The 27,134-nt window shown below is 39.4% G+C and overlaps 1 long non-coding RNA gene across 4 annotated transcripts; it reads left to right on the top strand.

Annotated features, from left to right (window-relative positions):
- Window positions 1-149: 149 nt before the first annotated feature.
- On the top strand, window positions 150-27,134 carry LOC145781110 (uncharacterized). 4 transcript variants are annotated; one of them, XR_014290700.1, is made up of 8 exons: window positions 150-276; window positions 5,330-5,460; window positions 7,234-7,342; window positions 10,177-10,240; window positions 11,079-11,243; window positions 13,977-14,040; window positions 14,433-14,597; window positions 14,948-15,084. It is a non-coding gene; the product is annotated as an uncharacterized LOC145781110 (long non-coding RNA). The 4 variants fall into 4 exon arrangements; XR_014290701.1 differs by lacking the exon at window positions 150-276 and adding an exon at window positions 4,885-4,912 and having other exon boundaries at window positions 5,365-5,460; XR_014290699.1 differs by lacking the exons at window positions 150-276; window positions 5,330-5,460; window positions 7,234-7,342; window positions 14,948-15,084 and adding exons at window positions 9,500-9,654; window positions 26,791-27,134.

The following is a 27,134-nucleotide window of genomic DNA, read 5'->3' on the forward strand; positions in this document are numbered from 1 at the left end:
CCAATTTCTGCCGCATTGAGTGCTTAACATTTTGCGTATGCAAGTTTTGCATGATGATGTAATAGAAGCGTTTGTTCTAGCTTTCACCGACAAAGCATTTCTGTTATCCTACTGATTAGTAAAATTTATTTGAATTTTCAACTGTTTGCCTTTACTTAATCAAGCTAGGTCAAACTATAGTATTCGAAAGTTGCGTTTTTGCTTAAACAATGAAGAAAAGGAAAAGAAAAAAAGATAAGAACATGGAAGACTTGAACATTTTATCTAATTAATACCGTATGTAAATTTTCGTTCGTTTTGGTACAGTTATGCTGACAGTGACATCTATTTATTTTGTAGGCTAATTTTTGTTTCAAGTAATTTTGTTTCGATCCAGTTGTGCTGAAGAGTTCTAATGAACGAAAACCGGTTCCACGACATAAATTAAATTTTAAATTTTGTTGAAATACTTTTGTGAGTGTTTGCCTGGACAAATGAATTAAGGTTCAGACTTTAGGGGAAAAAAAGCTATTGATTTATTTTCTTAGTGATTGCTGCTTTCTGTATTAGGTAGATCGCCCATTTGAGGGAGTGTCATAGTACCAGATCACCTTTTCCAGTTAGTTCTTCCCATTTTTGATCAAAAACTAATCAATAAGACTTTTTTTTGTCGTATCCAGGCTTACACCTGGTGGTTGAAGATTTAGATTAAGTGGACGGGAAGGCAAGGAAGCCAATCATCAATAAGACTACTAAATATAAACAAGAAAGCAATAGTATTTCATAATGTAGTCAATGCCACCCTTGCACAAAAAGTGCTATTAAGGCAGTGGTTCCCAACCTTTTTTATCCGGTGGACCCTTTTAGTCAATATTCAAATCTAAATCCCCCCCTTTAAATTTAGTTTGTTAAAAACTTTTTTACATTAATATTTTAATCTAAGTTTTGTAAGATAAACTAAACTTTCACTAGTAATAAGCTTTTTAGCCTGTAATATTCCTTTGCATACTAAAATAATTTAATTAATGAAGAGCGTTGCTGAAAAGTATTTTATTGAAAGAAAAAAAAAAAAAAAATAATATACAAAGACCAGCTAAAAGTCTCTCTCAACTATGCAAACATTGATCTGGATTAATGGGAACAACAACTTGCTAGTGACAGATCACTATGGAGAAAAAGAACTATGGATGGAACAAAAATTTTTGAAAAAAAAAAAAAAGGATACAAAAAGCCCATGAAAAACGAAACACTAGAAAAGAAAAGCTAAAACTACCAAGTCCCCCACCATCCCTACAATGTGATTTTTTTTAACGAGTTGAAAAACCTGATTTTCATAGATAAGTGGAAGCAAACGGAAGGATACTTCGAATAGCTTTCTCTGCTACTTTGGGATAGAAATTACACGTAATGGCAAAAATCAAGTGATAGATTTTTGCTCTGAATAAGTCTCTTGTGCAAGAATCCGTTTTGAGTTCTAAGTTTTCATTTTGCAATTTATCGGGAAGTTTTTCCATCAACAATGTGAATGAATTTCTTTTTAAATCAAGCTCATAGTCATAAATTTCAAGAAAATATCGAATGAATTCCAGTTCTAATGCTGTGAGATGTTGCAAAATCAATTCTTTTTCCAACTCTGGAAGAATTTGTTCTTTGCCGTCATCAACCAGCACCGATGATAATTGCTTAAATATGGTGACATGTTCAATTGTTCATTTTAACTTTTCTCTTTCAATCGTCAAGCTTGCTAGTGAAAGCTTCCAAAGCATCTTTAAATGCTGAGCGATACTGGCATCTGCTCATGGAAGGGCCACCCAAACTAGGCTGGTCGAAAGGTAGAGGACAGACTAAACATAATCCCTCCGCGATTAGGACAGCAGAGCCTTCTAGTACTTTAAGATAATCTCCTAATGACATAAATCAATCACTTTTTTCCAATCTGCCTTGAGCCAGAAGGAAGCAGTACAGTTTGTAAATTCACATGGTTTCAATGTGTCAATGGCTCATGGATACAGATAACTCATGTTGATGTGCTATCTGCTTCAAACGGAGATGGCGATCGAATATGGACCAAATATATCAACCAAATAAGCAAGGAATCTAATCCACCTGTCATCATTCAGCAATGAAACAAATTCCAATTTTATTCAAAGGTCAAAAAATAATTTAAGCTCGTCTATGAGCTCAAACACTCGCTTGGTTACGTTTCCTCTTGAAAGCCATCGAGTATTTGCATGAAAAAGAAGTAGGCCTACGTGATGGTTTGCATCCATGTCTCTGCACAGTTGCTTAAATAATCGGGAGTTAAAGGCTCCTCCTGAACGCTTTAAAGCTCTGGTCTAGGCCAACTTACTAGGCTTAAAAAGCTTTACAATCCTAAAACCAAATTCCCCCCTGAAAATTGCAAAATTTCCCCCTAGTGGGGAATTCCGCCCCGGTTGGGAAACACTGTATTAAGGAAAGCTACATACTAAAGTTAATTCGATTTTATGAAGCATTCCCGGTCAGATGGTTTCCATTGTTTGTTGTTGAGCAACATGAAAGGTAAAGCTAACAGTGAACAATTAGATGTTACTCCTATATTAGGTCTACTTAAGTTGAATCAAAACTTCCTTGCAAAATGAAAATTACCGTTTTTTGTCAAAGATACAAAAGTAGCTAATGGATTGGAGAAAATCTTCAAAGCGCAAATTCCAGGACCAGGTGGCTTCCATTGACACGAAGAATCAGTTTCGGTACTCATATCTTGATAAGGTTCATCTATAGAATGAATAGCAATTAGACAACGTTTTCTTTTGATATGTTCTATAATGCAGGTGCATTAGCCTGCAGATGTGGTAGAAAAATTATTTTGATGAATGAATTTGCAAAGGTAACTACAGAATTTATGAACTGAACAATGTTTTTGACTGATGCAGCCCATACACAGTTCAATGGAACCAGTTTTTAATATTTTGTTTCAATCGAAGAACAAATCAAAAACGTCTATAAAATATCAAAAAGGAATTTCAGGACAAACAAAAGTTAACTACAACGTCTATGTCGTTTATATACATCTGTTTGGTAAAGCTTCCAAATACAACTGTTCTTCAGCAAGTGAAAACGATAGCTAAGCCAAAAATATCATACTTTTTAATGAACTTTTAAAATAAAAATCTCCGAAGCCAAACTTAAAATTTGAAATGGTTCATCATGAATAATGTGAAAATGTAATAAATTGAAAATGAAATTACAAATTTGAAAATACTGTGTGCGTTGGAATCAGGGATTTCTAGAAGTACGGGATGCTAAACTACGTTCTCAGAGTAGGGTGTGTTAAATAATAGTGTTACCAGTTTTTGTTTTAGCCTTAATGCTGTTTTTGATTTGTTCAAAAGTAAATTAAAGCTTATTTGATAAATCAATTCCAAAATTTGCAAACACACAATTTCAAAAATAATTAAATTTAGCTTTTGTCTGAAAATGTGCACAAAACATGGCAACACTTTTGTACGACACACCCTACTCTGAGAACCAACATGACGTCAGTTGTGCTTCCCTATATATTCTTGATTTCCTTGATTGGAATTGTAAGAAAATGAACCAAGTTTACAAGCTTGACATGTTCACTAAACCGCTTACGGTATTTAGTTATAAAAGTGAACTACTCACTGGTTGTTGAGACCACAGTGAAAGCTGTTTTGCTACTTTCCACCGAAGCAAGACTATTTGTCGCAATGCAACTCACTGCTGTAAACGTGACGTCAACCGTTTGATTGAACGAACAATGACCGTTTGTAGCATCGACAGTCCTAGAATGGCGATCACTGATGCCATCATATATCACCCATCTATTCTACATCGATTGACAACTGGACTTGCTTTACTTGAACAAGTCATGACAAGACTCTCACCAAATCGAAGATAATATTTACCATTCAAACGAACTAAATGCTCAGATTCAATGATGTTGATAACAACATTTGTAGGAGGGTCTGTAACACAATCAAGGTTAGAAAGTTCACAGTTTTGTTATTTCGCTTGAAGTGTATTTATTTCAATACATTAAAAAGAAGGCAACAAAAGGGAGTCGTCCAAACATTGTGACTTGAATATACGTATATTGTTTGTCGTAACCCAGGCTTATAGGCTGGTGGTTGAAGATTTAGATTAAGTGGACAGGAAGGCAAAGAAACCAATCTTCGTATCCACCTTCGATCTTCAGGCATATCTTTTATAACTGTTCTTCAAAAGACAGAGCCATATGCTCTATTACGGTGTCGAACTGGTGCCCTTTTTAGTGGTGTACCAGGCAGAGGTGTTAGGAGTCAGGTTTTTTAGGCTCTTGCTCCACTTCGACTCCGAAGGCTCCGACTCCGAGTCCAGTCCTGCTCCAAATATTTTGAAAATGTTGACTCCAAACTCCAACCCGACTCCAAACGTAAAACATAAACCACAATCCAGATTTTTTTTATAGACCATTACATAATAACACTTATCTATCTTCTCTATCCCTTGTCATGAAAAGAAAAACATATTTTTAAATGAAAAAATTAGTGTTTAAAAAACAAAACCATGGAAGTGAGCAAAAATTAAACAGCTGCAAAAAGTACAGCCTAAATATTGGTACAATCAAAGTATTAACTGGAAAGATATTGGACTTCGGCTTTAATCCGGCTCCTATTTTTGCTAAAAATTTCAGACTCCGGCTCCACTCCGACAAAAAACTGAGACTCCGCCTAAATATTTCAAAACTTCTGCTCCTGTACACCTTTGGTACCAGGGCTCTCACCACTCTGCTACACAGCCGACTAATAACACTGTTCTGCGTAAAGATTAAAGTTGCTAAAGTGTAGACCAGGAGTGCCCAAAGTGCGGCCCACAGAAGCAATATCTGCGGCCCTCGTCTTGTCTCATAACCTACTTAACGAATCGTTTGATGAAGATTTGATAAACTGTAAGATTTTTTTGCAAATTTTCTTTTGTATTTTAAGTAGATCTGAAATTCAAACCTTCAAATGTAATTTCAAAATAATGTTCATCATGAAATGCATTTAGCAACAACTTCATGTTGTTTGTACCATATTTGACAAAAGACAACAGCTCTAGGTTTTGATAAATTTACAAACTTTTATTGCTTCAGAAACATTTTGTTTCAATTAGTGATAGCAAATTAAAACCATCCTATAAACTTTTGAGTTAACGTTTTAATACAATCCATGAACTTACAAACAACGTCTATATGCATCCTTGTAGTAAAGCTTCCAAATCGATCAGTTGTAGTACAAGTGTAATTTCCAGTATCCGATGAACTTATTTGTGTCAAGCTGAGTGTAGAAGTTGTAGAAGAAAAACCATTTGGACCTTTCCACAGATATGTCGCAACCAAATCACTTCCATATTCAACAGAACAAGACAGATCTAGATCTTCATCTCGTTCAACGGTTAATACGTCGTCTCGAAGTTTTGCATTGCTGGAAATGCTTAACTTGACCGATCCTAAAGGTAACAATACAATATACAATATAGCCTTCTTTTTCCATGTAATCTTTAAATAACTTCGATAAAAATTAAAGTAATTTGTATTCATCAACATGTTGACAACTGTGAAAAAGGGAGGGTACTTCCTGGCTATCAACACAAGGCTTTATACTCACTAACATATAACCAGTGGCGTAGCTAGGGGGGGGGGGGGCGGGGTGGGCGGACCGCCCCGGGCGGCACGTCTGGGGGGCGGCACTTTCAGACAGGACGTTTTTTTTTTTGTTGATAATGGAAAATAAAAGCAAACAGAATGGCAACGTTCAAAACAGTGGCGTAGCAAAGGGGGAGGAGGGGTTTGGGGGTTAAAACCCCCCCTTTGGCACGCATGTGACGCCACGATATTGAGAATGATGCTTTCAGTCTCTATGTCTCTAAAACAAAGTTTGCCTAATTTTAAACGAAACTCCATTAAAAGACCGAGTTTTGCCAATACCAAACATTCAAATATCTCAGCCAGGAGTTAGCAACAAGAAAACATAGAGACTTAGCTTTATTAAGTTACCGAAAAATTCCCAAGAAAACATGATCTTATCCTTTTGCTATGCCACCGGACAGCACCATTTTACAGGAATATTTATACTATGGGATTTATACCTACACTTTTGTTGAAAATGCTCTCAGAATGCACCAAATCCAAAGTAATTTTTCAAAATTTTCTGGTGGAGGCCCCCCAGACCCCCCACCGCTGGGTGTCGTCTTTGGCGAGGACGCTGTCGGGCTTAGCCCGCCGGCCCTTAAACCCCCCCCCCCCCCCCCCCCTTTCAAAATTACTGACTACGCTACTGGTTCAAAACATACAATAATTCCACTTTAAGTCAATTAAAAAAAATTCATTTTCACATGCTTTTTCTTGAAGGGGCGGCAAAATCTGAATCCGCCCCGGGCGGAACATTCCCTAGCTACGCCACTGCATATAACATATAACAACTCTTTTTTGATTTTATGGTTTGATTGAAATACAAAATGATTTCAAAAGTAAATGAACAATTAAGAAAACATTGACTAGAAAATTTTTCTAAGTAAGCACACAACAATGTCATGAAAAAGTAAATATACAAGCATGTTGCTTACTGTTTTGTGGGACTACAATATACCCTTCTGAGCTACTCTCCGCTGATCCAAGACTATTTGTCGCCAAGCAACTTACTGACGTGAATGTGACAATCGTTTGATTAAATGAACAATGACCGTTTATTGCATCGACAGTCAATGAATAAACTTGACTGCTGCCATCGTAGAACCTCCACACACATCGATGGACAATTGGATTAGCTTCACTTGAACAATTCATGATAAGATTTTCACTAGGTTTAAGATAATATCTTCCATTCAAAAGAGCCAAATGATCAGACTCAATGATGCTGATAACAACATTGTTGGGTGGATCTGCAAAGCAATGACAAACTCCCAATTTTAACAGTTATTTCTACCCACTTGTTGGTATGGAATAGCGATCAAAAAGCATTGTTTTGTGTATTATGTATTAAGCTATTGATTTTATCTCGCTTCTGTAGTAGATTTATTCTTTTTTTAAATAGCCAAAAAACATAAACAGACTAAAATGTGTGGGCTCCTGAACAGCGGTGGGGCACGGGAGGCCGTTATCACAGAGCCTGCTCACACATCCATGTGGTTTCTGCTTTTACGTGAATACGATGAGGACATTCTAATCCATAATTCAGTTACTGAATTTATGATGACTATTATGAATCAATTATTCTGATGTATGTTTAGCTCGGTGGCCAACTGGAAACAGCATCATAGCCCACCACTGGGCCATGGCCCATCAGTTGGGAGCTACTGGCTTAGATGATTTGAAGAAAATCCAGAAAAGGGGAAACGTGTAAGGATTATCTAGTTTGCGCAAACAATGCACTCTACTTCGAGCGTAATACATTATACAGTTGATGATATGATCTGCAATTTATTCTTCTTTGGCGTAGTCATAGATCGCGAATAATGCCAGCACTCATTTGTTCATGGTTGAGCAGAACGTTTGACGCCATTGTTTCAGTGATTGAGCTGCTGTAAATGCAATGGTGGTCTGCTCGCAAAGATGACCAGGTGGGGGTACACGCTGCCGCATTTTTTTTTACAGAGAATGATGAAAAGTACAGACGAGAGATCTAATTTCCAAGGCCGCCTTTTGAACTCCATGCCATGCGGCTGCCAGAGCGCGTAAAGTCGATAACGCAGACATCGTCTTTCCATCGCCATCCATTAACTTCAGACAAGAAAGCAATGTTGTGGTTAAACTGGAGGCATCGCTTGACAAGGCATGAAAATAAGAGCTCAATCAGTTTGAACACTCAGAATCACAGCACCGGGTGTAGTTTTTTCGGCGACCGCGTAGAATAATTGCATTGCTGCGGTTTTTATAGCACAATAAAAGCCTTGGGAAACCTAATCTACATAGTAAAATGTAATAGTAGTTCCGCATGGGTTGATTAATTTGAAAAAGGTAACAAATTTCAACTGGCATTTCTGTAGTTTTGTTTTTGTTTCATCGATTGATTGTTTTCTCCATCACTTCACGGATTGCTCGAAATTGTAGCAACGAGCTTATAACCATGGAGCAATGATAAGCGAAGTTAGCTAAGGACATGAGAAGTTATCCAGAAGAAATTTGTCAGAAAGAGAGCTGTTATTTTTCATGCCAAAATGTAGTTTTTACGTTACCAAACACTTTTTTACAAATAAATATTCTCCTTTAGAATAACCTACTTTTCCATGTATGTCTTCAGCAAATGACAATAGGACCAAATGTTAGTTACTTGTAAACAGATATATACACCCTTTCAGGCACATTCTGTTTGACTCATTGGTCACAAACTGAAATCCCTTATAAAAATAACTCCAATGCAATTCAAAAACTTACAAACAATGTTTATATATAGCATTTTCGTAAAGCTTCCAAATCCATCAATCGTTGTGCAAGTGTAATTTCCAGCACCAGAGGAACTTAATTGATTATGGGTAAGCGTAGAAGTTGTAGAAGAAAAACCATCTGGGTGTTCCCACTGGTATGTCGCATCCAACTCATTCCCATATTCCACTGAGCAAGATAGGTCTAGATGTTTATCTTGTTCTGTGGTCAGCACATCGTTTCTCAGTCTTGCACTGCCAGAAACTTTGAACTTTACTGATCCTAAAAGTAACGAGACAATCAGCATAGTCAAACAACATACGTCATACATCAAGTGTGCAGTTTGAAACAAATTAAGGCTATTTGGGCAACTGAAAAAAATGGACATTTAAATATAGAATAATACCGTTCGCTGGGAATTTAATTAAAAAAATATTAAGTTCTTCTGGTAAACAAAGGCCAGGCTAACACAAGATGTAGAAAGTGATAACCAGCTTTAATGTGAAGTATCGTCAGTTGGCAAGACCTAATTCATGAAGGAATTGAAACAAGATATAACAAGATCTTCATCGTCCACCAACCGTGATTGCACAGGACATGAATTAATCCTCATGTTGAGGGTGTCCGTGTCTGTCTGTTGAAAGCGAAGTCTTCTTCTCCACACGTCGCGATCCTTTTGGTTGGCAGATGCTACAACGTCAACGTATTTCTTATTTCTTCTCAAGGAAGTTTATGTCTACCTTGACGCGCTGTTGACGCAATGCAATGTTGACACATCTGACCTGCGAGATCCAGCTGGTGCTGCGCTTAACGTGTCCAAGTCATTTCAGTCTGCCCAATTGGAGGACTTCACCAACGTCTCTTATTTTAACCTTGGATTAAAGAGTCTCAAACTGGATGTTGTCCTCAAGCTTGACCAGGAAGATCCATCTTATCATCGCTCTGTCATGACGTTGTAGACACTTGACGATGTTTACTGATGTTGTCCACATTTTAGAGCCATAGAGAATGACACTTCTCAAACAGCTTTAAACTTGACCTCTGATTGTAGCGACAAGTTGCTTGCTTACGAGGATAGGGAATTTTCTGAATTTTTTTCAGGCTGACTTGCACCGCAAAAGATATCAAAAGATATGATATCTCCAATGTAGTAAAAGTAAGCTACTACGTTAAGAGTGCCACCTTCTAATACAAAATGTTTAGCAAAAAGATAACACTGCAGAACTTTGCCGATGATAGTCGAATACTTGCTGCATTCTCTTGAAGTGAAACGTAACTTGATCTCTGAGGTAAAAATCCAGCAAAGATAATGTTTAGTCTACTACAGTAGAGTATTTTATCTAAATAAGCGTGCAACAACTTATCATTAAAGCATTAAACGCTCCCTTCTTCACAAACTGTTACTTACTGGTTTGTGGGACTACAACAACCTCTTTTGAGATACTCTGCCGCGAACCAATACTGCTTGTCGCAATACATCTCAGTGACGAGAACATGATGTCAAGAGTTTGATTGAATGAGCAATGACCGTTAGTAGCATAGACAATGTTAGAATGGCGCAGAACGTTAAGGTGATAGAACCTCCATTCACATCGATTGACAACTGGATGAGCTTGGCTTGTGCAATTCATTGCAAGATTCTCGTCAGATCGAAGATAGTATCTTCCATTCAAAAGAGCTAAATCATCAGACTCAATGATGTTAATCACAACATTGGAGGGAGCGTCTGCAAAACAATAATAAGATTAAAATCCTGTTGGCATAAACTACATCAGCTAAACATATTTTCAACAAAATTTTATTATCTTTAGGTGTGGGCTACTGAAAAACTTGCAACAAAAGGAAAACGAATCATCAAGTCAATATCGCTTGCAAGTAATATAATACTGAGATAATAGTCAATAGCATACCGGTAGTTATAATTTTCTCCTCAATTTTAATGACAAGTGAACCGATATTGGCCTAAACCGCGTTCATTCTGAAATGCTGCCCAGTCAATAGTCTGACATTGCAATTCTCAACGCCGTCAACGGGTCTACACTTTCAAGAACAAAATTAATCTGCATCTATGTCCTGTAACGTTATTATGTTCAAGAACCCAAGATCAATCAGAAAAAGAACACTACGTTTGCCGGGTGCATAAGCCAGATGGGCGAGAATACCAATAGTTGGGCGGATAAAATGCCGAACAGAATGCCATATGAGTGAACTATATTTTTTGCACTTTACATCTTATTTTCTATTGTTGGTCATTTCCGAAAACACCCATCTCGCCACAGTCTCGTTTGCCGAGCGATATTACATGTAGGCCTAAGGTGTGATTATGTTATACCAAAGTGTAAGGGTGAATGCACTGTTCTTAGAAGCTTGAATACTTCTTCATGCAGCAATGTTTCAATTAAAACTTAGAAATTATCTCTGTCACATCCACGTAGCTACATTGGTGGGGAAGGGCAATTGCTTCCTAAAACTTTTATGTTGCCACCCCAAAATATGTTTTAATCCTATTTAGTTATAACATTTTAATACAATTATAATTCATGTTAAATGACGTTTGCCCCCAACAGATGCTTTTGCCTAGTAACATTTTGTTACTGCTCCGTCATGAAATGTGTTTCGCACCAGCCTACTGTTACATGTAGCAAAAATACCAGGCATTGATAAAACTGCAAACTTAGGCTACATTGCCTGAATAACATTTTGTTTCATTCAGCTATTCAGTCATGTGCAATGGACGGCAGCAGAATCGCTGTGGTGAGAGCCTTGGAAAGACCCTCAAAACGATGCCAGTTCGACATTGCGAGCACATGGCTATGTCTTTGGCAAGACAATGAATGCCATGTCGGAAAGTGGATACGAAGATTGACTTTCTTGCATGGTAATGTAAAATCTTTAACTACAAGACAAGTCTGGATACGACTAAAAAATGAAACAGAAATTGAAAATATCCATGAAATAATTTCAAGGATACATTGTAGCAATTGCAAATAAACTGCTTAATACAACTAGCAGAGCTAATACAATTATAGAAAATCTAAACTGGCTAAGTCATGCGCTAGTTAAAGTTTCATGTTAGATGGTCTCGCAATCATCAGGCGCGTCACTAAAAAGCAATAAACAAAAACTAAGCAGGAAAAAGTGGAAATGCTCCCAACTGATGGAAAGCAATCAAGTAAAAGCTTAAAATATGAAGTTTAACTTACAAACAACGTCAATGTATATTGTTCTTGAAAAGCTTCCAAACCGATCAGTTGTTGTGCAGGTGTAATTTCCAGTACCGGCTGAACTTAGTTGTCTCAATGAAACCTTAGATGTCGCAAACGTTGAACCATCCGGATGTTCCCACTGATATATCGCATCCAACTCACTTCCATACTCAATTGAACAAGACAGATCTCCATGAAATATATCTCGTTGTATTGCCAATACATCGTTCGGAACGTTTCGATTGTCACTAGTTTGTAGCGTTAGTGATCCTAAATGCAAAAGCATAAACTAGATTCATCATGAAGTTCATGAATTGTCATTTTTGTTTAATAATTTTTACTTAGTTAAGTTACTACGTTAAGATAGTATTTACTAAACTACTTTATCTACTGTAATTGCAAACAAGCAAACAACAATTAGAGATTTAACTTCGGGCAGTGGCCTACCTAGGGTATGGCAGGCATGGCTCGAGCCATGGGCACCACATTATTAGGGGCGCAAAAATCGGTTGGTAAAAAGTAAAATTTGTGACTTACACTTCAAAATCTAATTTGAAAGATCAAAAATGAGTCTCTCTTTTACTGTAGCCATAGTTAAACAATGGAATTGCGACGTTGCAAAGGCAACATTGTGCCTTTCCTGGCTCATTTTGCGTTCAGTCAGCAACAATTGGAAGTTTAGTAAAGTCGCTTAGCGGCGATTAGTTGAAGCTTAGAAGTAGCACCAGACACCACTGACTTCGGGACTAAATTAGACACTTCAGAATCGAAATTTCTCGAAAAGTTTACCCTGCTACTCTGCTTTGCGGAACAACAAAGAGAGAAAATGCATATGAACGAAATAAAACATGTTGTTTATTGTAAGGTTAACCCAAGAACGAAAAAAACTTCAAAAGTGTCGTCATTAAGACGATTTCTGATTTGCAAAATATCTAAAAGTTAAAAAAGCAATTTTGGCCTCAACTGATGCAACTGGTTTTTCTAAGTGTTCTGGTCTTTTGTATTTGATACCAGCAGCGTTTAGAATAGTTTGACACAGATCACACTTAATTTCTCTCCTGTCATGCAGTATAAAAGGTTTCGCCACACTTCAGATGTATGCAGTACAACAATATGAACAATATCATTAAAAATTATGAAATACAGATGTGTTACTGATTGGTTTTTGAGACTACTTTGAAATACGTTTTGGTACTTTCAAAATTACCAAGACTTATTAGTCGTAATGCAACTCATTGCTATGAAAGCAAGATCAACAGTTTGATTGAATGAACAATGACTGTTTGTAGCATTGACCGTGGCAATGTCACGGTAATTTTTATCAGCGGATTCTTCTCAAGGAAGTTTATGTCTACCTTGATCCCGCTGTGGTGCAATGTTGACGCATCTGACCTGCCGCGTCCAAGTCATTTCATTATGCCCAATTGGAGGACTTCACCAACGTCTTTTACTTTAACCTTGGATTAAAGAGTCTCAAACTGGATGTTGTCCTCAAGCTTAACCAGGAAGATCCATCTTATCATCGCTCTGTCATTACTTTGTAGACACTTGACCGTGTTTACTGATGTTGTCCACATTTTAGAGCCATAGAGAATGACACTTCTCAAACAGCTTTAAACTTGACCTCTGATTGCAGCGTGAAGTTGTTTGCTTACGAGGATAGGAAATTCTCTGAATCTTTTTCAGACTGACTTGCACCGCATGATGGCTGCAAGCTCACAACCCTCTTCAAAAGATATGATATTTCCAATATAGTAAACGTAAGCTACAACGTTAAGAGTACCACCTTCTAATACAAAATGTTTAGCAAAAAGATAACACTGCAGAACTTTGCTAATGATAGTCGAATACTTACTACATTTTCTTGAAGTGAAACGTAACTTGATTTCTGAAGTAAATATCCAGTAAAGATAACGTTTACTAGAGTATTTTATCTAAATAAGCATGCAACAACTTATCATAAAAGCATTGAACGCTTCTTTCTTCACAAACTGTTACTTACTGGTTTGTGGGACTACAACAACCTCTTTTGAGCTACTCTGCTGCGAACCAATACTGCTTGTCGCAATACATCTCAGTGACGAGAACATGATGTCAAGCGTTTGATTGAATGAGCAATGACCGTTTGTAGCATTGACAATCTTAGAATGGCGCAGAACGTTGAGGTGATAGAACCTCCATTCACATCGATTGACAACTGGATGAGCTTGGCTTGTGCAATTCATTACAAGATTCTCATCAGGTCGAAGATAGTATCTTCCATTCAAAAGAGCTAAATCATCAGACTCAATGATGTTATTAACAACATTGGAGGGAGCGTCTGCAAAACAATAACAAGTTTAAATTCCTGTTGGCATAAACTACATCAACTAAACGTATTTTCAACAAAATTTTATTATCTTTAGGTGTGGGCTACTGAAAAACTTGCAACAAAAGGAAAAAGAATTATGAAGCCAATACCACGTGCAAGTAATATAACACTGAGATAATAGTCTATAGCAATCCTAAAAATGTTATCTTGCCACCCCAAGATATATGTTTTAATACTACTAAGTTACAACATTTTAATACAATTACAATTCGTGTTAAATGACGTTTGCTCCTAACAGTTGGTTTTGCCCAGTAAAGCTTTGTTACTGCTTCGTCATGAAATGTGCTTCGCACCAGCCTAATTCTACATGTAGAAAAAAAAAACAGGCATTGGTAAAACTACAAACTTAGGCTACATTCATATCAGTTTGTATCCTCTGTGGATCCTTCTCTAGTATCATGGGCCAATCCTATAGATGTTTGCTCGTACACCGCTTCATTTTCTTTGAATTTTAGGCTACATTCCCTGAATAACATTTTGTTTCATTCAGCGATTCAGTCATGTGCAATGAACGGCAGCAGAATCGCTGTGGTGAGAGCCTTGGAAAGACCCTCGAAATGATGCCAGTTCGACATTGCGAGCACATGGCTATGTCTTTGGCAAGACAATGAATGGCACGTCGGAAGATGGACGTAAAGGTTGACTTTCTTGCATGGTAATTTAAATCTTTAACTACAAGACAAGCCAGGATACGACTAAAAAATGGAACAGAAATTGAAAATATTTATGAAATAATTTCAAGGATAAATTGTAGCAATTGCAAATAAACTGCTTAATACAACTAGCAGAGCTAATACAATTATAGAAAATCTAAACTGGCTAAATAATGGGCTAGTTAAAGTTTCATGCTAGATAGTCTAGCAATCATCAGGCGCGTCACTAAAAAGCAATAAACAAAAAGTGGAAAGCAATCAAGTAAAAGCTTAAAATATGAAATTTAACTTACAAACAACGTCAATGTATATTCTTCTAGAAAAGCTGCCAAACCGATCAGTTGTTGTGCAGGTGTAATTTCCAGTACCGGCTGAACTTAGTTGTCTCAATGAAACCTTAGATGTCGCAAACGTTGAACCATCCGGATGTTCCCACTGATATATCGCATCCAACTCACTTCCATACTCAATTGAACAAGACAGATCTCCACGAAATATATCTCGTTGTATTGCCAATACATCGTTCGGAACGTTTCGATTGTCACTAGTTTGTAGCGTTAGTGATCCTAAATGCAAAAGCATAAACTAGATTCATCATGAAGTTCATGAATTGTCATTTTTGTTTAATAATTTTTACTTAGTTAAGTTACTACGGTAAGATAGTATTCACTAAACTACTTTATCTAATTGCAAACAAGCAAACAACAATTAGAGATTTGACTTCGGGTAGTGGCGTACCCAGGGTATGGCAGGCATGACTCGAGCCATGGGCACCACATTAATAGGGGCGCAAAAATCGGTTGGTAAAAATTAAAATTTGTGACTTCAATTTGACTTCAATTATGACTTAAATTTGGCCTGACCAGAGCATACCTAACTTCCTGAAGTTATCACACGGATTCGTAGTAGAACACACCAATGTTGGGATTGGGAATGATTCGCTATCAGTTTCTTCAATCTCTAGTTAGCATACAACTCAACGGTCACAAAACCCGCCAACATGCCAAGAAATGTCGGCGACAAATTAAATTATTTAATATTAGTTTTTACAAAAATATGCCGGACTAGGGTCGTTTTGATTTTATCCACAGCTATCCGACAAAAATATTCGTACTTATACGGCCACGGTCAATCCAGGGTTAAACCACAATAGGCTTCGACCCTTCGTTTTGGAACAAGTAGATTGACGCGCTTTAGTTGGTTTGTAGCGGTAGGGCCTAATCTGTATTTAAAACATGGCCAGTAAGAGACACTAGCAAACAACTGACATTAACAATACATACGACATACCAACGATATTAGCAAACAGTAATAACTAGAATGTCATAACAAACTTGTAGGCTTTTTGTTAGCCTACAAACTTATGTCCAATAATTCACTTGGTAGTAGGCTACAGTATACACAGCGTCAGATGAAAAAGAAAAGGGAAGCCGCGTTAGCTAGCTTTTATGTTGGAAATAACTTGGAAAGAAGGCACAAAGCGCAGCATTCTATCAAATTGATGAGCTTTGCAGAGAGAACAAAATAGTCCGGCAGAAGTATGACTGAACCTGGAAATTTTATGCAAAGTTTTTTTTTTTATTGATTTTGGTAGCCTAGAGTCTACTCTTTCAGAATCTGCCGGGTGCACTCCGCGCACCCTTGAGCGTTTTGAAAAATTCAAGATGGCGTCCAAAATGGCTGCCGTTTCAGATAACTCCCTATAACTCAGTTAGTATTTGACCTAGGATGATAATTTTGGTGTCTAACCATATGTTTTGAGGGACAAGGAATACATTGAAACTATTTATTTGACTGGTTGGGGATTGCATCATGCAGAAATGCAATAATGCCCCCAATAGGGCTGCCATATTACAAATTTCAAACAAAAACAAACAAATTCACTTGTATTTGGTCTAGAATGATAATTTTGGTGTCTATCCATATGTTTCGTTGACAAGGAATCCATTTAAGGAATTAAGACAGTTGCATATGAATTACACCGCAGGAAAATCCAAAATGGCTGTTGATATATTTGCTGAATACTTATAAAAAATCATTATTTCTGCGACTTTTGCTTGTGAAATACCATCTAACATATAACATCACTCACAAATGTAACCATTAGTTATCACAAATGTTACCATTAGTAATGTACAAGCCTCTCTCACAGTCACAAGACAGTCAGTTGTGGTTATCATCTCGTCATTAAGTCACCTAGTCCATAAATCTGTGATGTCCAATTGAATTAAAATGTTAAGTAAGAGTCTGGCTGAAACCTGCAGCATAACACGCACAGAATATTGCACATTTCAAACCATCCCTTGTGCAGCTGCAAAAAAGCGTTTTGCAGGGGTTGTCACTCTTGCATCCACATCTGATCATGACAGTTTCTGGGGTGAGTTCAACATTTGCGGGAAGGAGGACCGGTTGTAGTGTTTCAAGTTTCGAGTCTTTCACCCATCCGTACATTTCTGCATCAAGTTCAGGCGGATTGCTGTCTTCCAGTGAACGCCACACAATGGCTTGGTGATGGGCCCTTCTTACATTCTCTTTAAAGGCCTCACTTGTAGGAGGAAGGGAACAAAGTTTTGGTGGTACTGCGGAGGCTCGACCCGTTTTGGATGCCCATACCCTCCAGCGTGCTTCGGACATTGATTTACTCGTAGTATATTGACCGTAACAGGCTGACATGAATGTGGTTGCCTGCGCAATCACTGATTCTATGGGAGAATCAAAGACCCCTAAAAGTGACAGTGAGTGACCATCTTTCAGAACCTTCAATGCAGTACCTTTGCCAACCCCATACCAGCATGCTACCGTATCACACCCAGTAAGAGGATGGGCTGGCAGGAGTTCATTCACAAAAGACACATGCTTCTCTACGGTTTTTCCAATATCAATGACTGTTCTTTCCTTAATTGGTGATTCCATGGTGATACGATTTTTCATGCTTCCAACGTGATAATAATGAAGCAAGAGAATGAAAACGTCAGTGTCATCGGATATCACAGTTATATCACTCTCTTCATTATTTCGAGAAGACAGCATCACATGTTGGACAATGATATTGTCCGCTTCCTCATGACTACTTGAAAGGTCTGTCCTTCTGATCACTACACCACCATGGCTGATCTCAAATGGGGCAACATCCTCAACAATCATTATCAACTTGTGAGTTTGGGTGTATTCATGGAATGACTCGTCTTCAATCAGAAGTTTGACAATCAGGTTTATCAACTGCTTCTTGTTTTCGGTCACCGTCAATACAGTGTTTTAAGGTGGTAACTTGGTGTTCAACTGCAGCTCGTGGACTCGGCTAACTCCAGTGGCCCTAGCACTTCTGGTGACACTCTTAGTACTGTAATCGTAGTACCGATCGAACACTAGGTGAACGTCCCCAACTTTTAGTCTCTTGGCAATGGCGTGTTTCAAGTTGTTTGCGTAGTCTGTAGTGGTGCCCTCTGCAGGCCAAGGAATCACCCAAAGTAGGGCTGAACCATCAATCACAACTACTGAAGTGTCACTTGCTGTTGTCCGAGCAGATACCTCAACCTGAAGCTGTCGCTTTAAGGAAGACTTTGATGTTGCAGCTTTCATTTCTTCTATGGGGTCAAACATAGACGTTGGTACTGGGGCCACTTCGTAGGATAGGACATCTTTTATGTCAACATCACGCCACTAACCTGTTGGCCTATGACCCTGGAGTAGATGACATTCATGTCGTACACTTTACTACCTCCCACATTCACATGTTTCTTTGTAGCCACCATGGTAATCACGGTCTTGTGAATTGTTTCATGTAAGCCATCAGGTAAATTCTCTGCAAATTCGCACATCTGTTTGAATCCTTTCCGCACAGCCTCCTGCACATTCACTGCCGGGGTTCCATGTTGACCAGTTGCAATGTTCACTAGATCCTCTGGATGTTTCTCGGGATCAAGTGGATCCATACATTTTTGAAGCTTCGTCCTTATGGCTTTTCGGTCCTTGTTGTCATTCTTTATCCGTGCCTTTTTTTCTTCCTTATGCCCACTTCCCTGGTCTCCAGAATCTCCAAGCATTTCGCCCAGAGCAGCCTCCACAGTAGGCTACTACATGTATGAAGACTCAATGCCCAGATCTTGAGCGTATCCGGCTTCAAGGTTATTCCTATGATGCCATTTGGGGCATGGCCATATCTCTTGAAAGTAGTTTCTATAAACATATCACTCCATAGGCCATTCCATAGTCCGCGCAGGTGCCTCATCACATGCTCCCCTTTCATGAACCGGACTAGTACCTCTTCTGGGAGGGCTTCCATTGCCCTTAGGTAGCACATCCTATACCTTGCATAATGCACATGACCAGCGGCAAAGAAATAGGGATGCATTTGTTTGCATGCCTCAAGATCCAACAGCCGATCAGAGCCCCGATGCAGTTTATGAAACTCATCAAAAGGTGCATACCACCCAAGCGCGGGATGACATCTGAAAACCTTTCTGGGTAAGCCCACTCCACATGTAATGCAACTTTATATAGTTGTAAGTCACAGGTAAATAACACAAACTTTTGGTCAGCATTATGTGTCACCTTTTGAGCTTCCACTATTGTTGTCATTATTGTATCTGGGTGGGATGGCACAGGATCAATCAAAGGCAGGTATGCCGTCTTAGTCTTAGGTTGTTTTGTTTGGCCTTGATTGCGTGTAAGAGCTGTGTTGTAGCCATTGTACTCGGGACAATTCTGTTTCTGAACATCCTGAAAGAAGGCGAAGTCAGTTTCGTCCGCTCTTTGTTTTAGAGTAGCCTGTTGCGCAAGTAACTTGAGTGAGAGAACTGTTCTAACAGCAACACTCTCGGGCATTTTTGGTTTCTTGGAACCATTGTATCTCTGTATAGTGACATCACATTCTATTGCCTCCGACATCTCCTCCTTTGAAATTCGTGGGATTGTCTCTCTATGGTATCGATCAGCATCAGATGGTGATTCAGGATGTGTAACCAGAACAGCTAACGAGTGGGTGGAAAGTTTTCCATTTTGCGACGAGATTTCAGCATCAAAAGTATCGACAACTACTTGTACCAAACTGTCTGATGCATCAGATATGCCACGACAGGATCGTTCCATTGTTGCAGCTTTCACAGCTGAACGCTTAAAGCGTAATACCTCGTTATAAGAACACTTTCTTACTTCTCTACCGGTACTTGCTTTTCTTATACTTATTTTACGATATTTCTTACAAGCCTGCTGCCAAAGTTCGCGCTTATCAGTCAGAAAGCAAAGTGATTACGTAGCATAGTGGGAGTTCGAGATTAAGAAATTTACAGTAAGTATTTGGCAAATATATCAGCAGCCATTTTGGATTTTGCTGTGATATAATTTATATGCAAATGTTTTAATCCTTGAAATGGATTCCTTGTCAACGAAACATATGGATAGACACCAAAATTATCATTCTAGACCAAATACAAGTGAATTTGTTTGTTTTTGTTTGAAATTTGTAATATGGCAGCCTTATTGGGGGCATTATTGCATTTCTACATGATGCAATCCCCAACCAGTCAAATAAATAGCTTCAATGTATTCCTTGTCCCTCAAAACATATGGTTAGACACCAAAATTATCATCCTAGGTCAAATACTAACTGAGTTATAGGGAGTTATCTGAAACGGCAGCCATTTTGGACGCCATCTTGAATTTTTCAAAACGCTCAAGGATGCGCGGAGTGCACCCGGCAGATTCTGAAAAAGTAGACTCTAGGCTACCAAAATCAATAAAAAAAAAAACTTTGCATAAAATTTCCAGGTTCAGCCAAAAAATTGGATTTGGCAACCGGACTAAAACTTGCACAACGAAACAATCTCACGTGACTGCCTTTGAACATAATAAAACGGCAATAACACATTTATTTTCCTCGTGATTTGTTCATAAAAGACTTGTATGCAATATTTAACTTACATTGTTAAAAAGGGCGCACATTTAAACTTTGCCATGGGCGCCATTTTGCATAGGTACGCCACTGACTTCGGGACTAAATTAGACACCTCAGAATGGAAATTTCTCGAAATTTTTACCCTACTATTCTGTTTTGTGGAACAACAAAGAGAGAAAATGCAAGCATATCAACGAAATAAAACAGGTTGTTTATTGTAATGCTAACCCAAAAATAAAAAAAAAAACTTCAAAAGTGTCTTCATTAAGACGATTTCTGATTTGCAAAATATCCAAAAGCTAAAAAAGCACTTTTGGCCTCAACTGATGCGCATTTGATAGGTTTTTTTAAGTGTTCTGGTTTCTTGTATTTGATCCCAGCAGCGTTTAGAATAGTTTGACACAGATCACACTTAATTTCTCTCCTGTTATGCAGTATGAAAAGTTTCGCCACCCGTCAGATGTACGCAGTATCAACAATATCATTAAAAATTATGAAATACAGATGTGAAATACAAGATGTGCCAACATTTATCGTTACTTACTGGTTTTTGAGACGACTTTGAAATATGTTTTGGTACTTTCCAAAATACCAAGACTATTTGTCGCAATGCAACTCACTGCTATGAAAGCGGGGTCAACTGTTTGATTGAATGAACAATGATCGTTTGTAGCATTGGCAGTAGCAATGTCACGGTAACTTTTACCAACGTGAAACCTCCAAATACATCGATGGACAACTGGATTAGCATCACTTGAACAGGTCATGACAAGATTCTCATCAGATCGAACATAATATTTTCCGTTCGAAAGAACTAAATAATCAGATGCAATGATGTTGATAACAACATTGGTAGGAGGGTCTGCAAAACAATATCTGATTAAAAAATTTTGGTTCTTTAGTAACTTAGTATTGAAAAAAAAAAAGGAAAACTGCACTGCTTATGAAGTTTAACACACAAGATTGATGTTGCGTTGAGTCTGAAAAGAAAATGACGTAACGGTTAGCCATGCGCGGGTGATTGTCTGATCTATCATCTATGCCTTTGAAAGCGTGGTTTTCTAAGCTAAATGAAAGCCTATTTTTTCGGGTTTTCAATAAACTGCAATTTGGCCTGATAATAAAGTTATTATTACTTAAAATATATAAAGACAACTGAAAATACGCTTTCATTGAGAGTAAAACAAATGTTCTATAATAATGGTTATCCAAAATTATACTTTGAGAGAATATTGAATCGCTTTATCTCCACGAATTCCGACCAACAAAAAAGGCTGAAAATGAGTTAAATAATAAGCAATGTTTGTCCATTCCGTTTGTGGGAAAAGATTCTAAAACGTTTGCTCGTAAAATCGGACAGTTTATGAAAAGTAAATTTGATGTAGACGTTTTTCCTGTTTATAAAACATTCAAAATTAGTTCGTATTTTCAACTAAAGTCCCAGACGCCTTCGCCTCTCTGTTCAAATGTCGTATTCAGTTTTACATGTCCGTGTGATTCGGCATTGACATACATCGGTATGTCCACCAGACATTTGACCACGAGAGTACAAGAGCATTTGAACTTTAGAGACCTAAAGAAAAGTGCCATCAAAGACCATATTATGGAGTGTTCTTTTTGCACAAATCGAAAATTCTCTACTGACTCATTTAAAATTTTCCGCAAAGGCAAAACCCAATTTGACACAAAAATTCAGGAAGCGCTATTAATCAAACGCTACAACCCAAATGTAAACAAACAATTATTTGCTGGCGGCGCGTCCATTCTACTAAACATTTACTGAAAATACGCTTTCTTCACAATGTCCCCTTTCTTCACAATGTCCTCTGCCCTGGCGCCTGCTGCGGCAATGGTGAAACCGACTGTATCCCTGTGGGGCGGGGAGTCCGTCAGGGCTGCCCGTTGTCTGGGCTGCTATTCAATTTGGTCATCGAGGTGCTCCTCAGGGGCGTCCGTGACAAAACGGATTGCGGCTACAACCTTCCTGCCAAAGAAGATATTAAAGTACGTTGTATGGCCTATGCGGACGACATCTGTCTCGTTTCTTCCGATCGCCAGCAGATGATCTCTCTCCTATCTGCTACTGAACCCTTCTCTTCCTGGTCCGGGCTACGGTTCAACCCACGCAAGTGTGGCACCCTTTCCTATGGGAAAGTGTCGGCGTCCCGTCTGCGGGTCGACCCGAAACCTTTCTCCCTTGCCGGGGAGGAAATTCGAGTCATCTCCAAAGGCGAGACGTATAAATACCTCGGCGCTCGAACCGGTTACGCCTCGGACGCATCCCTAACCCAACCCTTCATTTCCACTCTGGAGAAACACATTTCTTCTTTAATGCAATCTTTTCTCACCCCAAGCCAGAAACTTCTGGCACTCACTTCTATAATTCTCCCGTCCGCGTCATACCATCTGCGAGTGCGGCGCTTTAGACAGTATGAGCTTCTGAAGCTTGACCGACTGGTTTTGCGGTGTTTGAAGGTGGCGTGGCGTCTTCCCAGGTGGGCCTGCAGCGCGTTCTTTTACTGTAAGCCTGCATTGGGAGGTTTGGGCATCACAAACTTGTGTCGCGAAAGTGACACGCTTTCGGTAGTTCATGCTTTCAAGATGCTGACGTCACCTGACAGCATTGTCTCTGCCGTCGCTCTCGGGCAGCTTAGGCGTCATGCCTGTCTGAGGTTCGGCATTCCAGATCCCACGACTGACCACCTGGCCAGTTATCTGAATAGTGACCCCCCTCTTGACGGCGCCCGTTCTAGACCGTGCCCTACAGGCGAGAGCCTGTGTGGCCGTGTCCCGGCGACCACCCGTCGCCTGAACGTACGTTGGTCCGCCCGCCCGGATGGCGGCCTTGAGTTGGCCGCGGGGAGCTCCACAATCACCCCTCCTATAAGGAAAAAAGTGGTGCCGACCCTCCATCAACACAATGACTTGTGGTGGAGGAGACAGTGGGAATCCAAACCTGACCAAGGCAAGACGGTCAGTGCCCACTGCCTGTCCGGATTTTCAAATTCATGGACCCGGCGCCCGGAGCTCCTGGATCACGTGGACCGAGTATTTGCGTACAAAGCTAGATTGAATCTAATGCCACTTAAATCAAAACCAAGCCATGGCCGCCGTTACCTACCTGCCATGTGTCGTGCGTGTGGGAAAGCGGAAGAGACTCTCCCCCACATATTGAATCACTGCCCTACCGTGATGTCTGTCGTCACGGAACGACACAATTCAGTATTGAGGGAGATCGTGGGGCACGTGCCTGCCAAATGGCAACCCGGGCTTTCCATAGATAGTACGGTTCCACAGTACGTGGAAGCGGGCGGTGCCGATCTGCGTCCTGACATCGTCTTGCAACGCCCTGACGGTGTCATCGTATGTGACGTCACATCTCCGTTCGACAACGGCGCGGATTCTCTTCGAAAAGCCGCCGACAGGAAACACGACAAGTACGGCGAGTTATGTGTCAACATAAAGGAAGACAAGAAGCTCTCTTGCAGGGACGTTCTGTCACTTCCGTTCGTCGTAGGCTCCCTCGGGAGCTATGCTCCGACGAGCTCTGACGGCCTTGGGGGGTAGCAGAGGTGGCTAGAAAAGTGGCTTCCCTCTCAATCGAGAGATCCTTCCGCGTCTGGAAAGCTTGGAACGCCGGGCTCACTTGTGGATGGGCTACGTCATAGAAAAGACGACTTCAGCGATCAGAAACTTATTCCCCAAAAACAGAAACGTTGCAGTAAGTATCCGAGCGCGCAAGACAGCAAACCGTTTAGACGTCATAACCTTATATCAATTGTCTTAAAATTCATCACCTTATATCATCAACTTATGTCTATAAACCAGTGTCATCTTTTTTATAATGCTCCAGTCTCATCAAACCCAAGCATTCAAAAATGAACAAAGGAAAGGAATAAAATGTCTAATGTACATTGTGAATCGAGACTGGTTTAACAGCAATTAAGTAACTTCATCATCACTATGTATTAATCACTCAATTGTTTCGAATTATCTTACGCTGCCTTCGCCTTGTAACGCTGTTCTCGCCCGCTCGGATCAACCTCGCTCTGCTTTCAACGCATTGATCAACACGATCCCCTGATCAACTCGATGCAGTCTCAAAATTTCCACCCCAATTTTCTACTTTTTCCTGCTAATGTAGCCTATCAGTGCCTCTGGTTTCGATCGCTAGCCTCCCCGACCCAGCTGGGTGAACCTGCCTCAACGTCTGGCCAGTGCACATCCGTGCTCGCCGAATCAAAGCTTACTCTTCTCCAGTGAGTATGTATTACATTCCCACCTATATTTTTTGTTTCTATTGATTAATCGAGCCTCTGCTCCACATTTTTATTGAATTTCGTCTGCCACGAGAGCCAAATTATCCTTAAATAGTTGACTCTCTTCCTCGTGGTAGACCCCAATTTTATCCGCTCTGCCTACTGGCAGACCGGGTATAAGAGTCAAGTACCTGCACCGAGGTCGCGTGAGGGAGACGTGGGCGCCGTCCGGCGGTCAATTACTGCCGGTTCCAGGGTCCACACGCGACGGGTCGCCCGGCCCGTCTCAGGCCATCTTTCTGGGCAATGCAGAATGAGCCTGTCTCCCTGGCCCGCTTCCCCATTCTAAATTTGTGGACGGGTCATGTAACGTTTTCGATCCACACTCTCCCTCCACAGGTACCTCGACTCCCCAGCCTGGCCCCCGCGACCTAAGCTGGTGGACTTACCCCTCCGGGTGCATCGTCACCCCTAAATCACGCCGCTCTTCGCCGCCGCGGGGTGTGGCAGGCCGGTTTCTGAAAGTCTTCGACCTGACTATGTTTGTTTGTGCTCTCTCGCCGTGTCAATTATTTGTACCCGTGCGCTGTTGAGGCGAATAAAACAGTTTAACACCTAGTGGTGCGATACTGACGAGCCCAACCTCATGGGCAAAACACGGTGTCTATCGCTGTCAATTCTTGCTACAAATCGGCTGCCGAGAAACAAACATTTACTAAGTTAGATGGATCACGTACTCTGTGGTGCTAATTCTTTTGTAGTCATGTGGTTGCCTTTTTCTAATGTAATTTTGTTTTCCGTCCGTCTGTTTGTTTTCCACACTATTGCTTTTAACCGTTGCGTATTTCTTGTTGCTTACAATCAGTTAGCTAGTTACCTTCAAGAAGTTGAAATTTATTGCATTTTATAAATATTTTCAATAGCATATCAACAATACCAAGATTGTTTGCCGATGACACGTGTCTCATTGTCAAAGCCGAAAACTTAACTCTGTCAGAAAACAAGCTCAGTCCGGAACGAGCTGACTTTAATAGCTGGATGAATGCCAACAAGTTAACTACAAATGCTTCCGTAGTAATTCCGTTAAAAAAACTGCAGTAATTTTGATAAAATCCATGTTGTCTACAACAATGATAAATTAGAAATAGTTGACAATACTAAATATCTTGGAGTAACTATTGACCGTCAACTTTCGTTCAAACCCCACATCGCTGATCTAAAATCGAAACCTGCTCGGTCCGTTGGAATCTTGTCTAAAATGAAATCTTTTATTCTTCCAAAAACCAGACTTCAGTTATATCACTCGCTTGTGGATCCCCATATGCTATACGCCATAACAATATGGGGTTCCACTTTAAAGACACATGTCGACAAACTCCAAGCATTCCAAAACAAAGCAATAAAAATAGTTGCGGGAGGTAGATGGTCGGATCACGTGACTCCATATTTCAAACAACTAAATGTTCTTAAAACAAAAGATTTGTTCAAACCCGAAGCTGCAAAATTAATGTATAAATATGAAAACAATTCACTATCATGTGCTTTTTCTAATTATTTCAAAAGACAAAAAATGTTCATTTGCGCAATATTAGAAATGCAATTGACATGGATAATTTTTATGTTCCTCAAAGACAATACTCATCTTTAAAACTTCAACGTAGCTTCAAATATAAAGGTTTGGAAATTTAGAACTCAAGCCCGTTGGAAATGAGAAAAAATTCACGAACTCATTTAAAAATCATAAAAATCTTCTGTTATCTTATTACTGATGTTGATGGCATTACGCCCATGTAGATCTCTTAATGTTCAATATAGTACCATGCATGCATATTTGTCAACATTCTAGTAGAACTATTCAGCTGACTCGCATTGTGTTCATTAAAGCAACTAGGCTATACTGTAAACTTATGTTTTATTTCTATCAACTTTGTGTTAATTAGAGTTTGTTCGCGTTCTTTGGCCTGGTCGCGCAATGACCGTGGAAATATCTTATAATTATGCTTCTATTATGTTTAATTTATTACCCTTTCTTTTATTGTTTAGAGTGGCTGCTTGACTAGATGACCTTCCAGGTCATTTCGCTGCCCCCCGTTGCAATATTCACACAGTCTACTGTACGTGATCTTTCGTTCTATTTGACTTTGCCTTATGAATGTGTGTTATTTATACTCGCAACAAAATAAACATCAATCAATCAATCAATTATTAACGCAAAAAAAATAAAGCATTGAGAGTTTTATCAATCAGTCTGTTTCTCAAGTTTGTGACAAATAGTCTTAGGGATGAATAAGCTCCTTAGAGCTCCACTGGAACGAGTTGATTGTAAATTAGGTAAGATAGGATCTTTTTAAGATTTTAAGTTCTTTTGTTTGTAGTTGAAAAAAAAA

Source organism: Aplidium turbinatum, chromosome 12 (genome assembly GCF_918807975.1).
Source record: "Aplidium turbinatum chromosome 12, kaAplTurb1.1, whole genome shotgun sequence".
Lineage (NCBI taxonomy): Eukaryota > Metazoa > Chordata > Ascidiacea > Aplousobranchia > Polyclinidae > Aplidium > Aplidium turbinatum.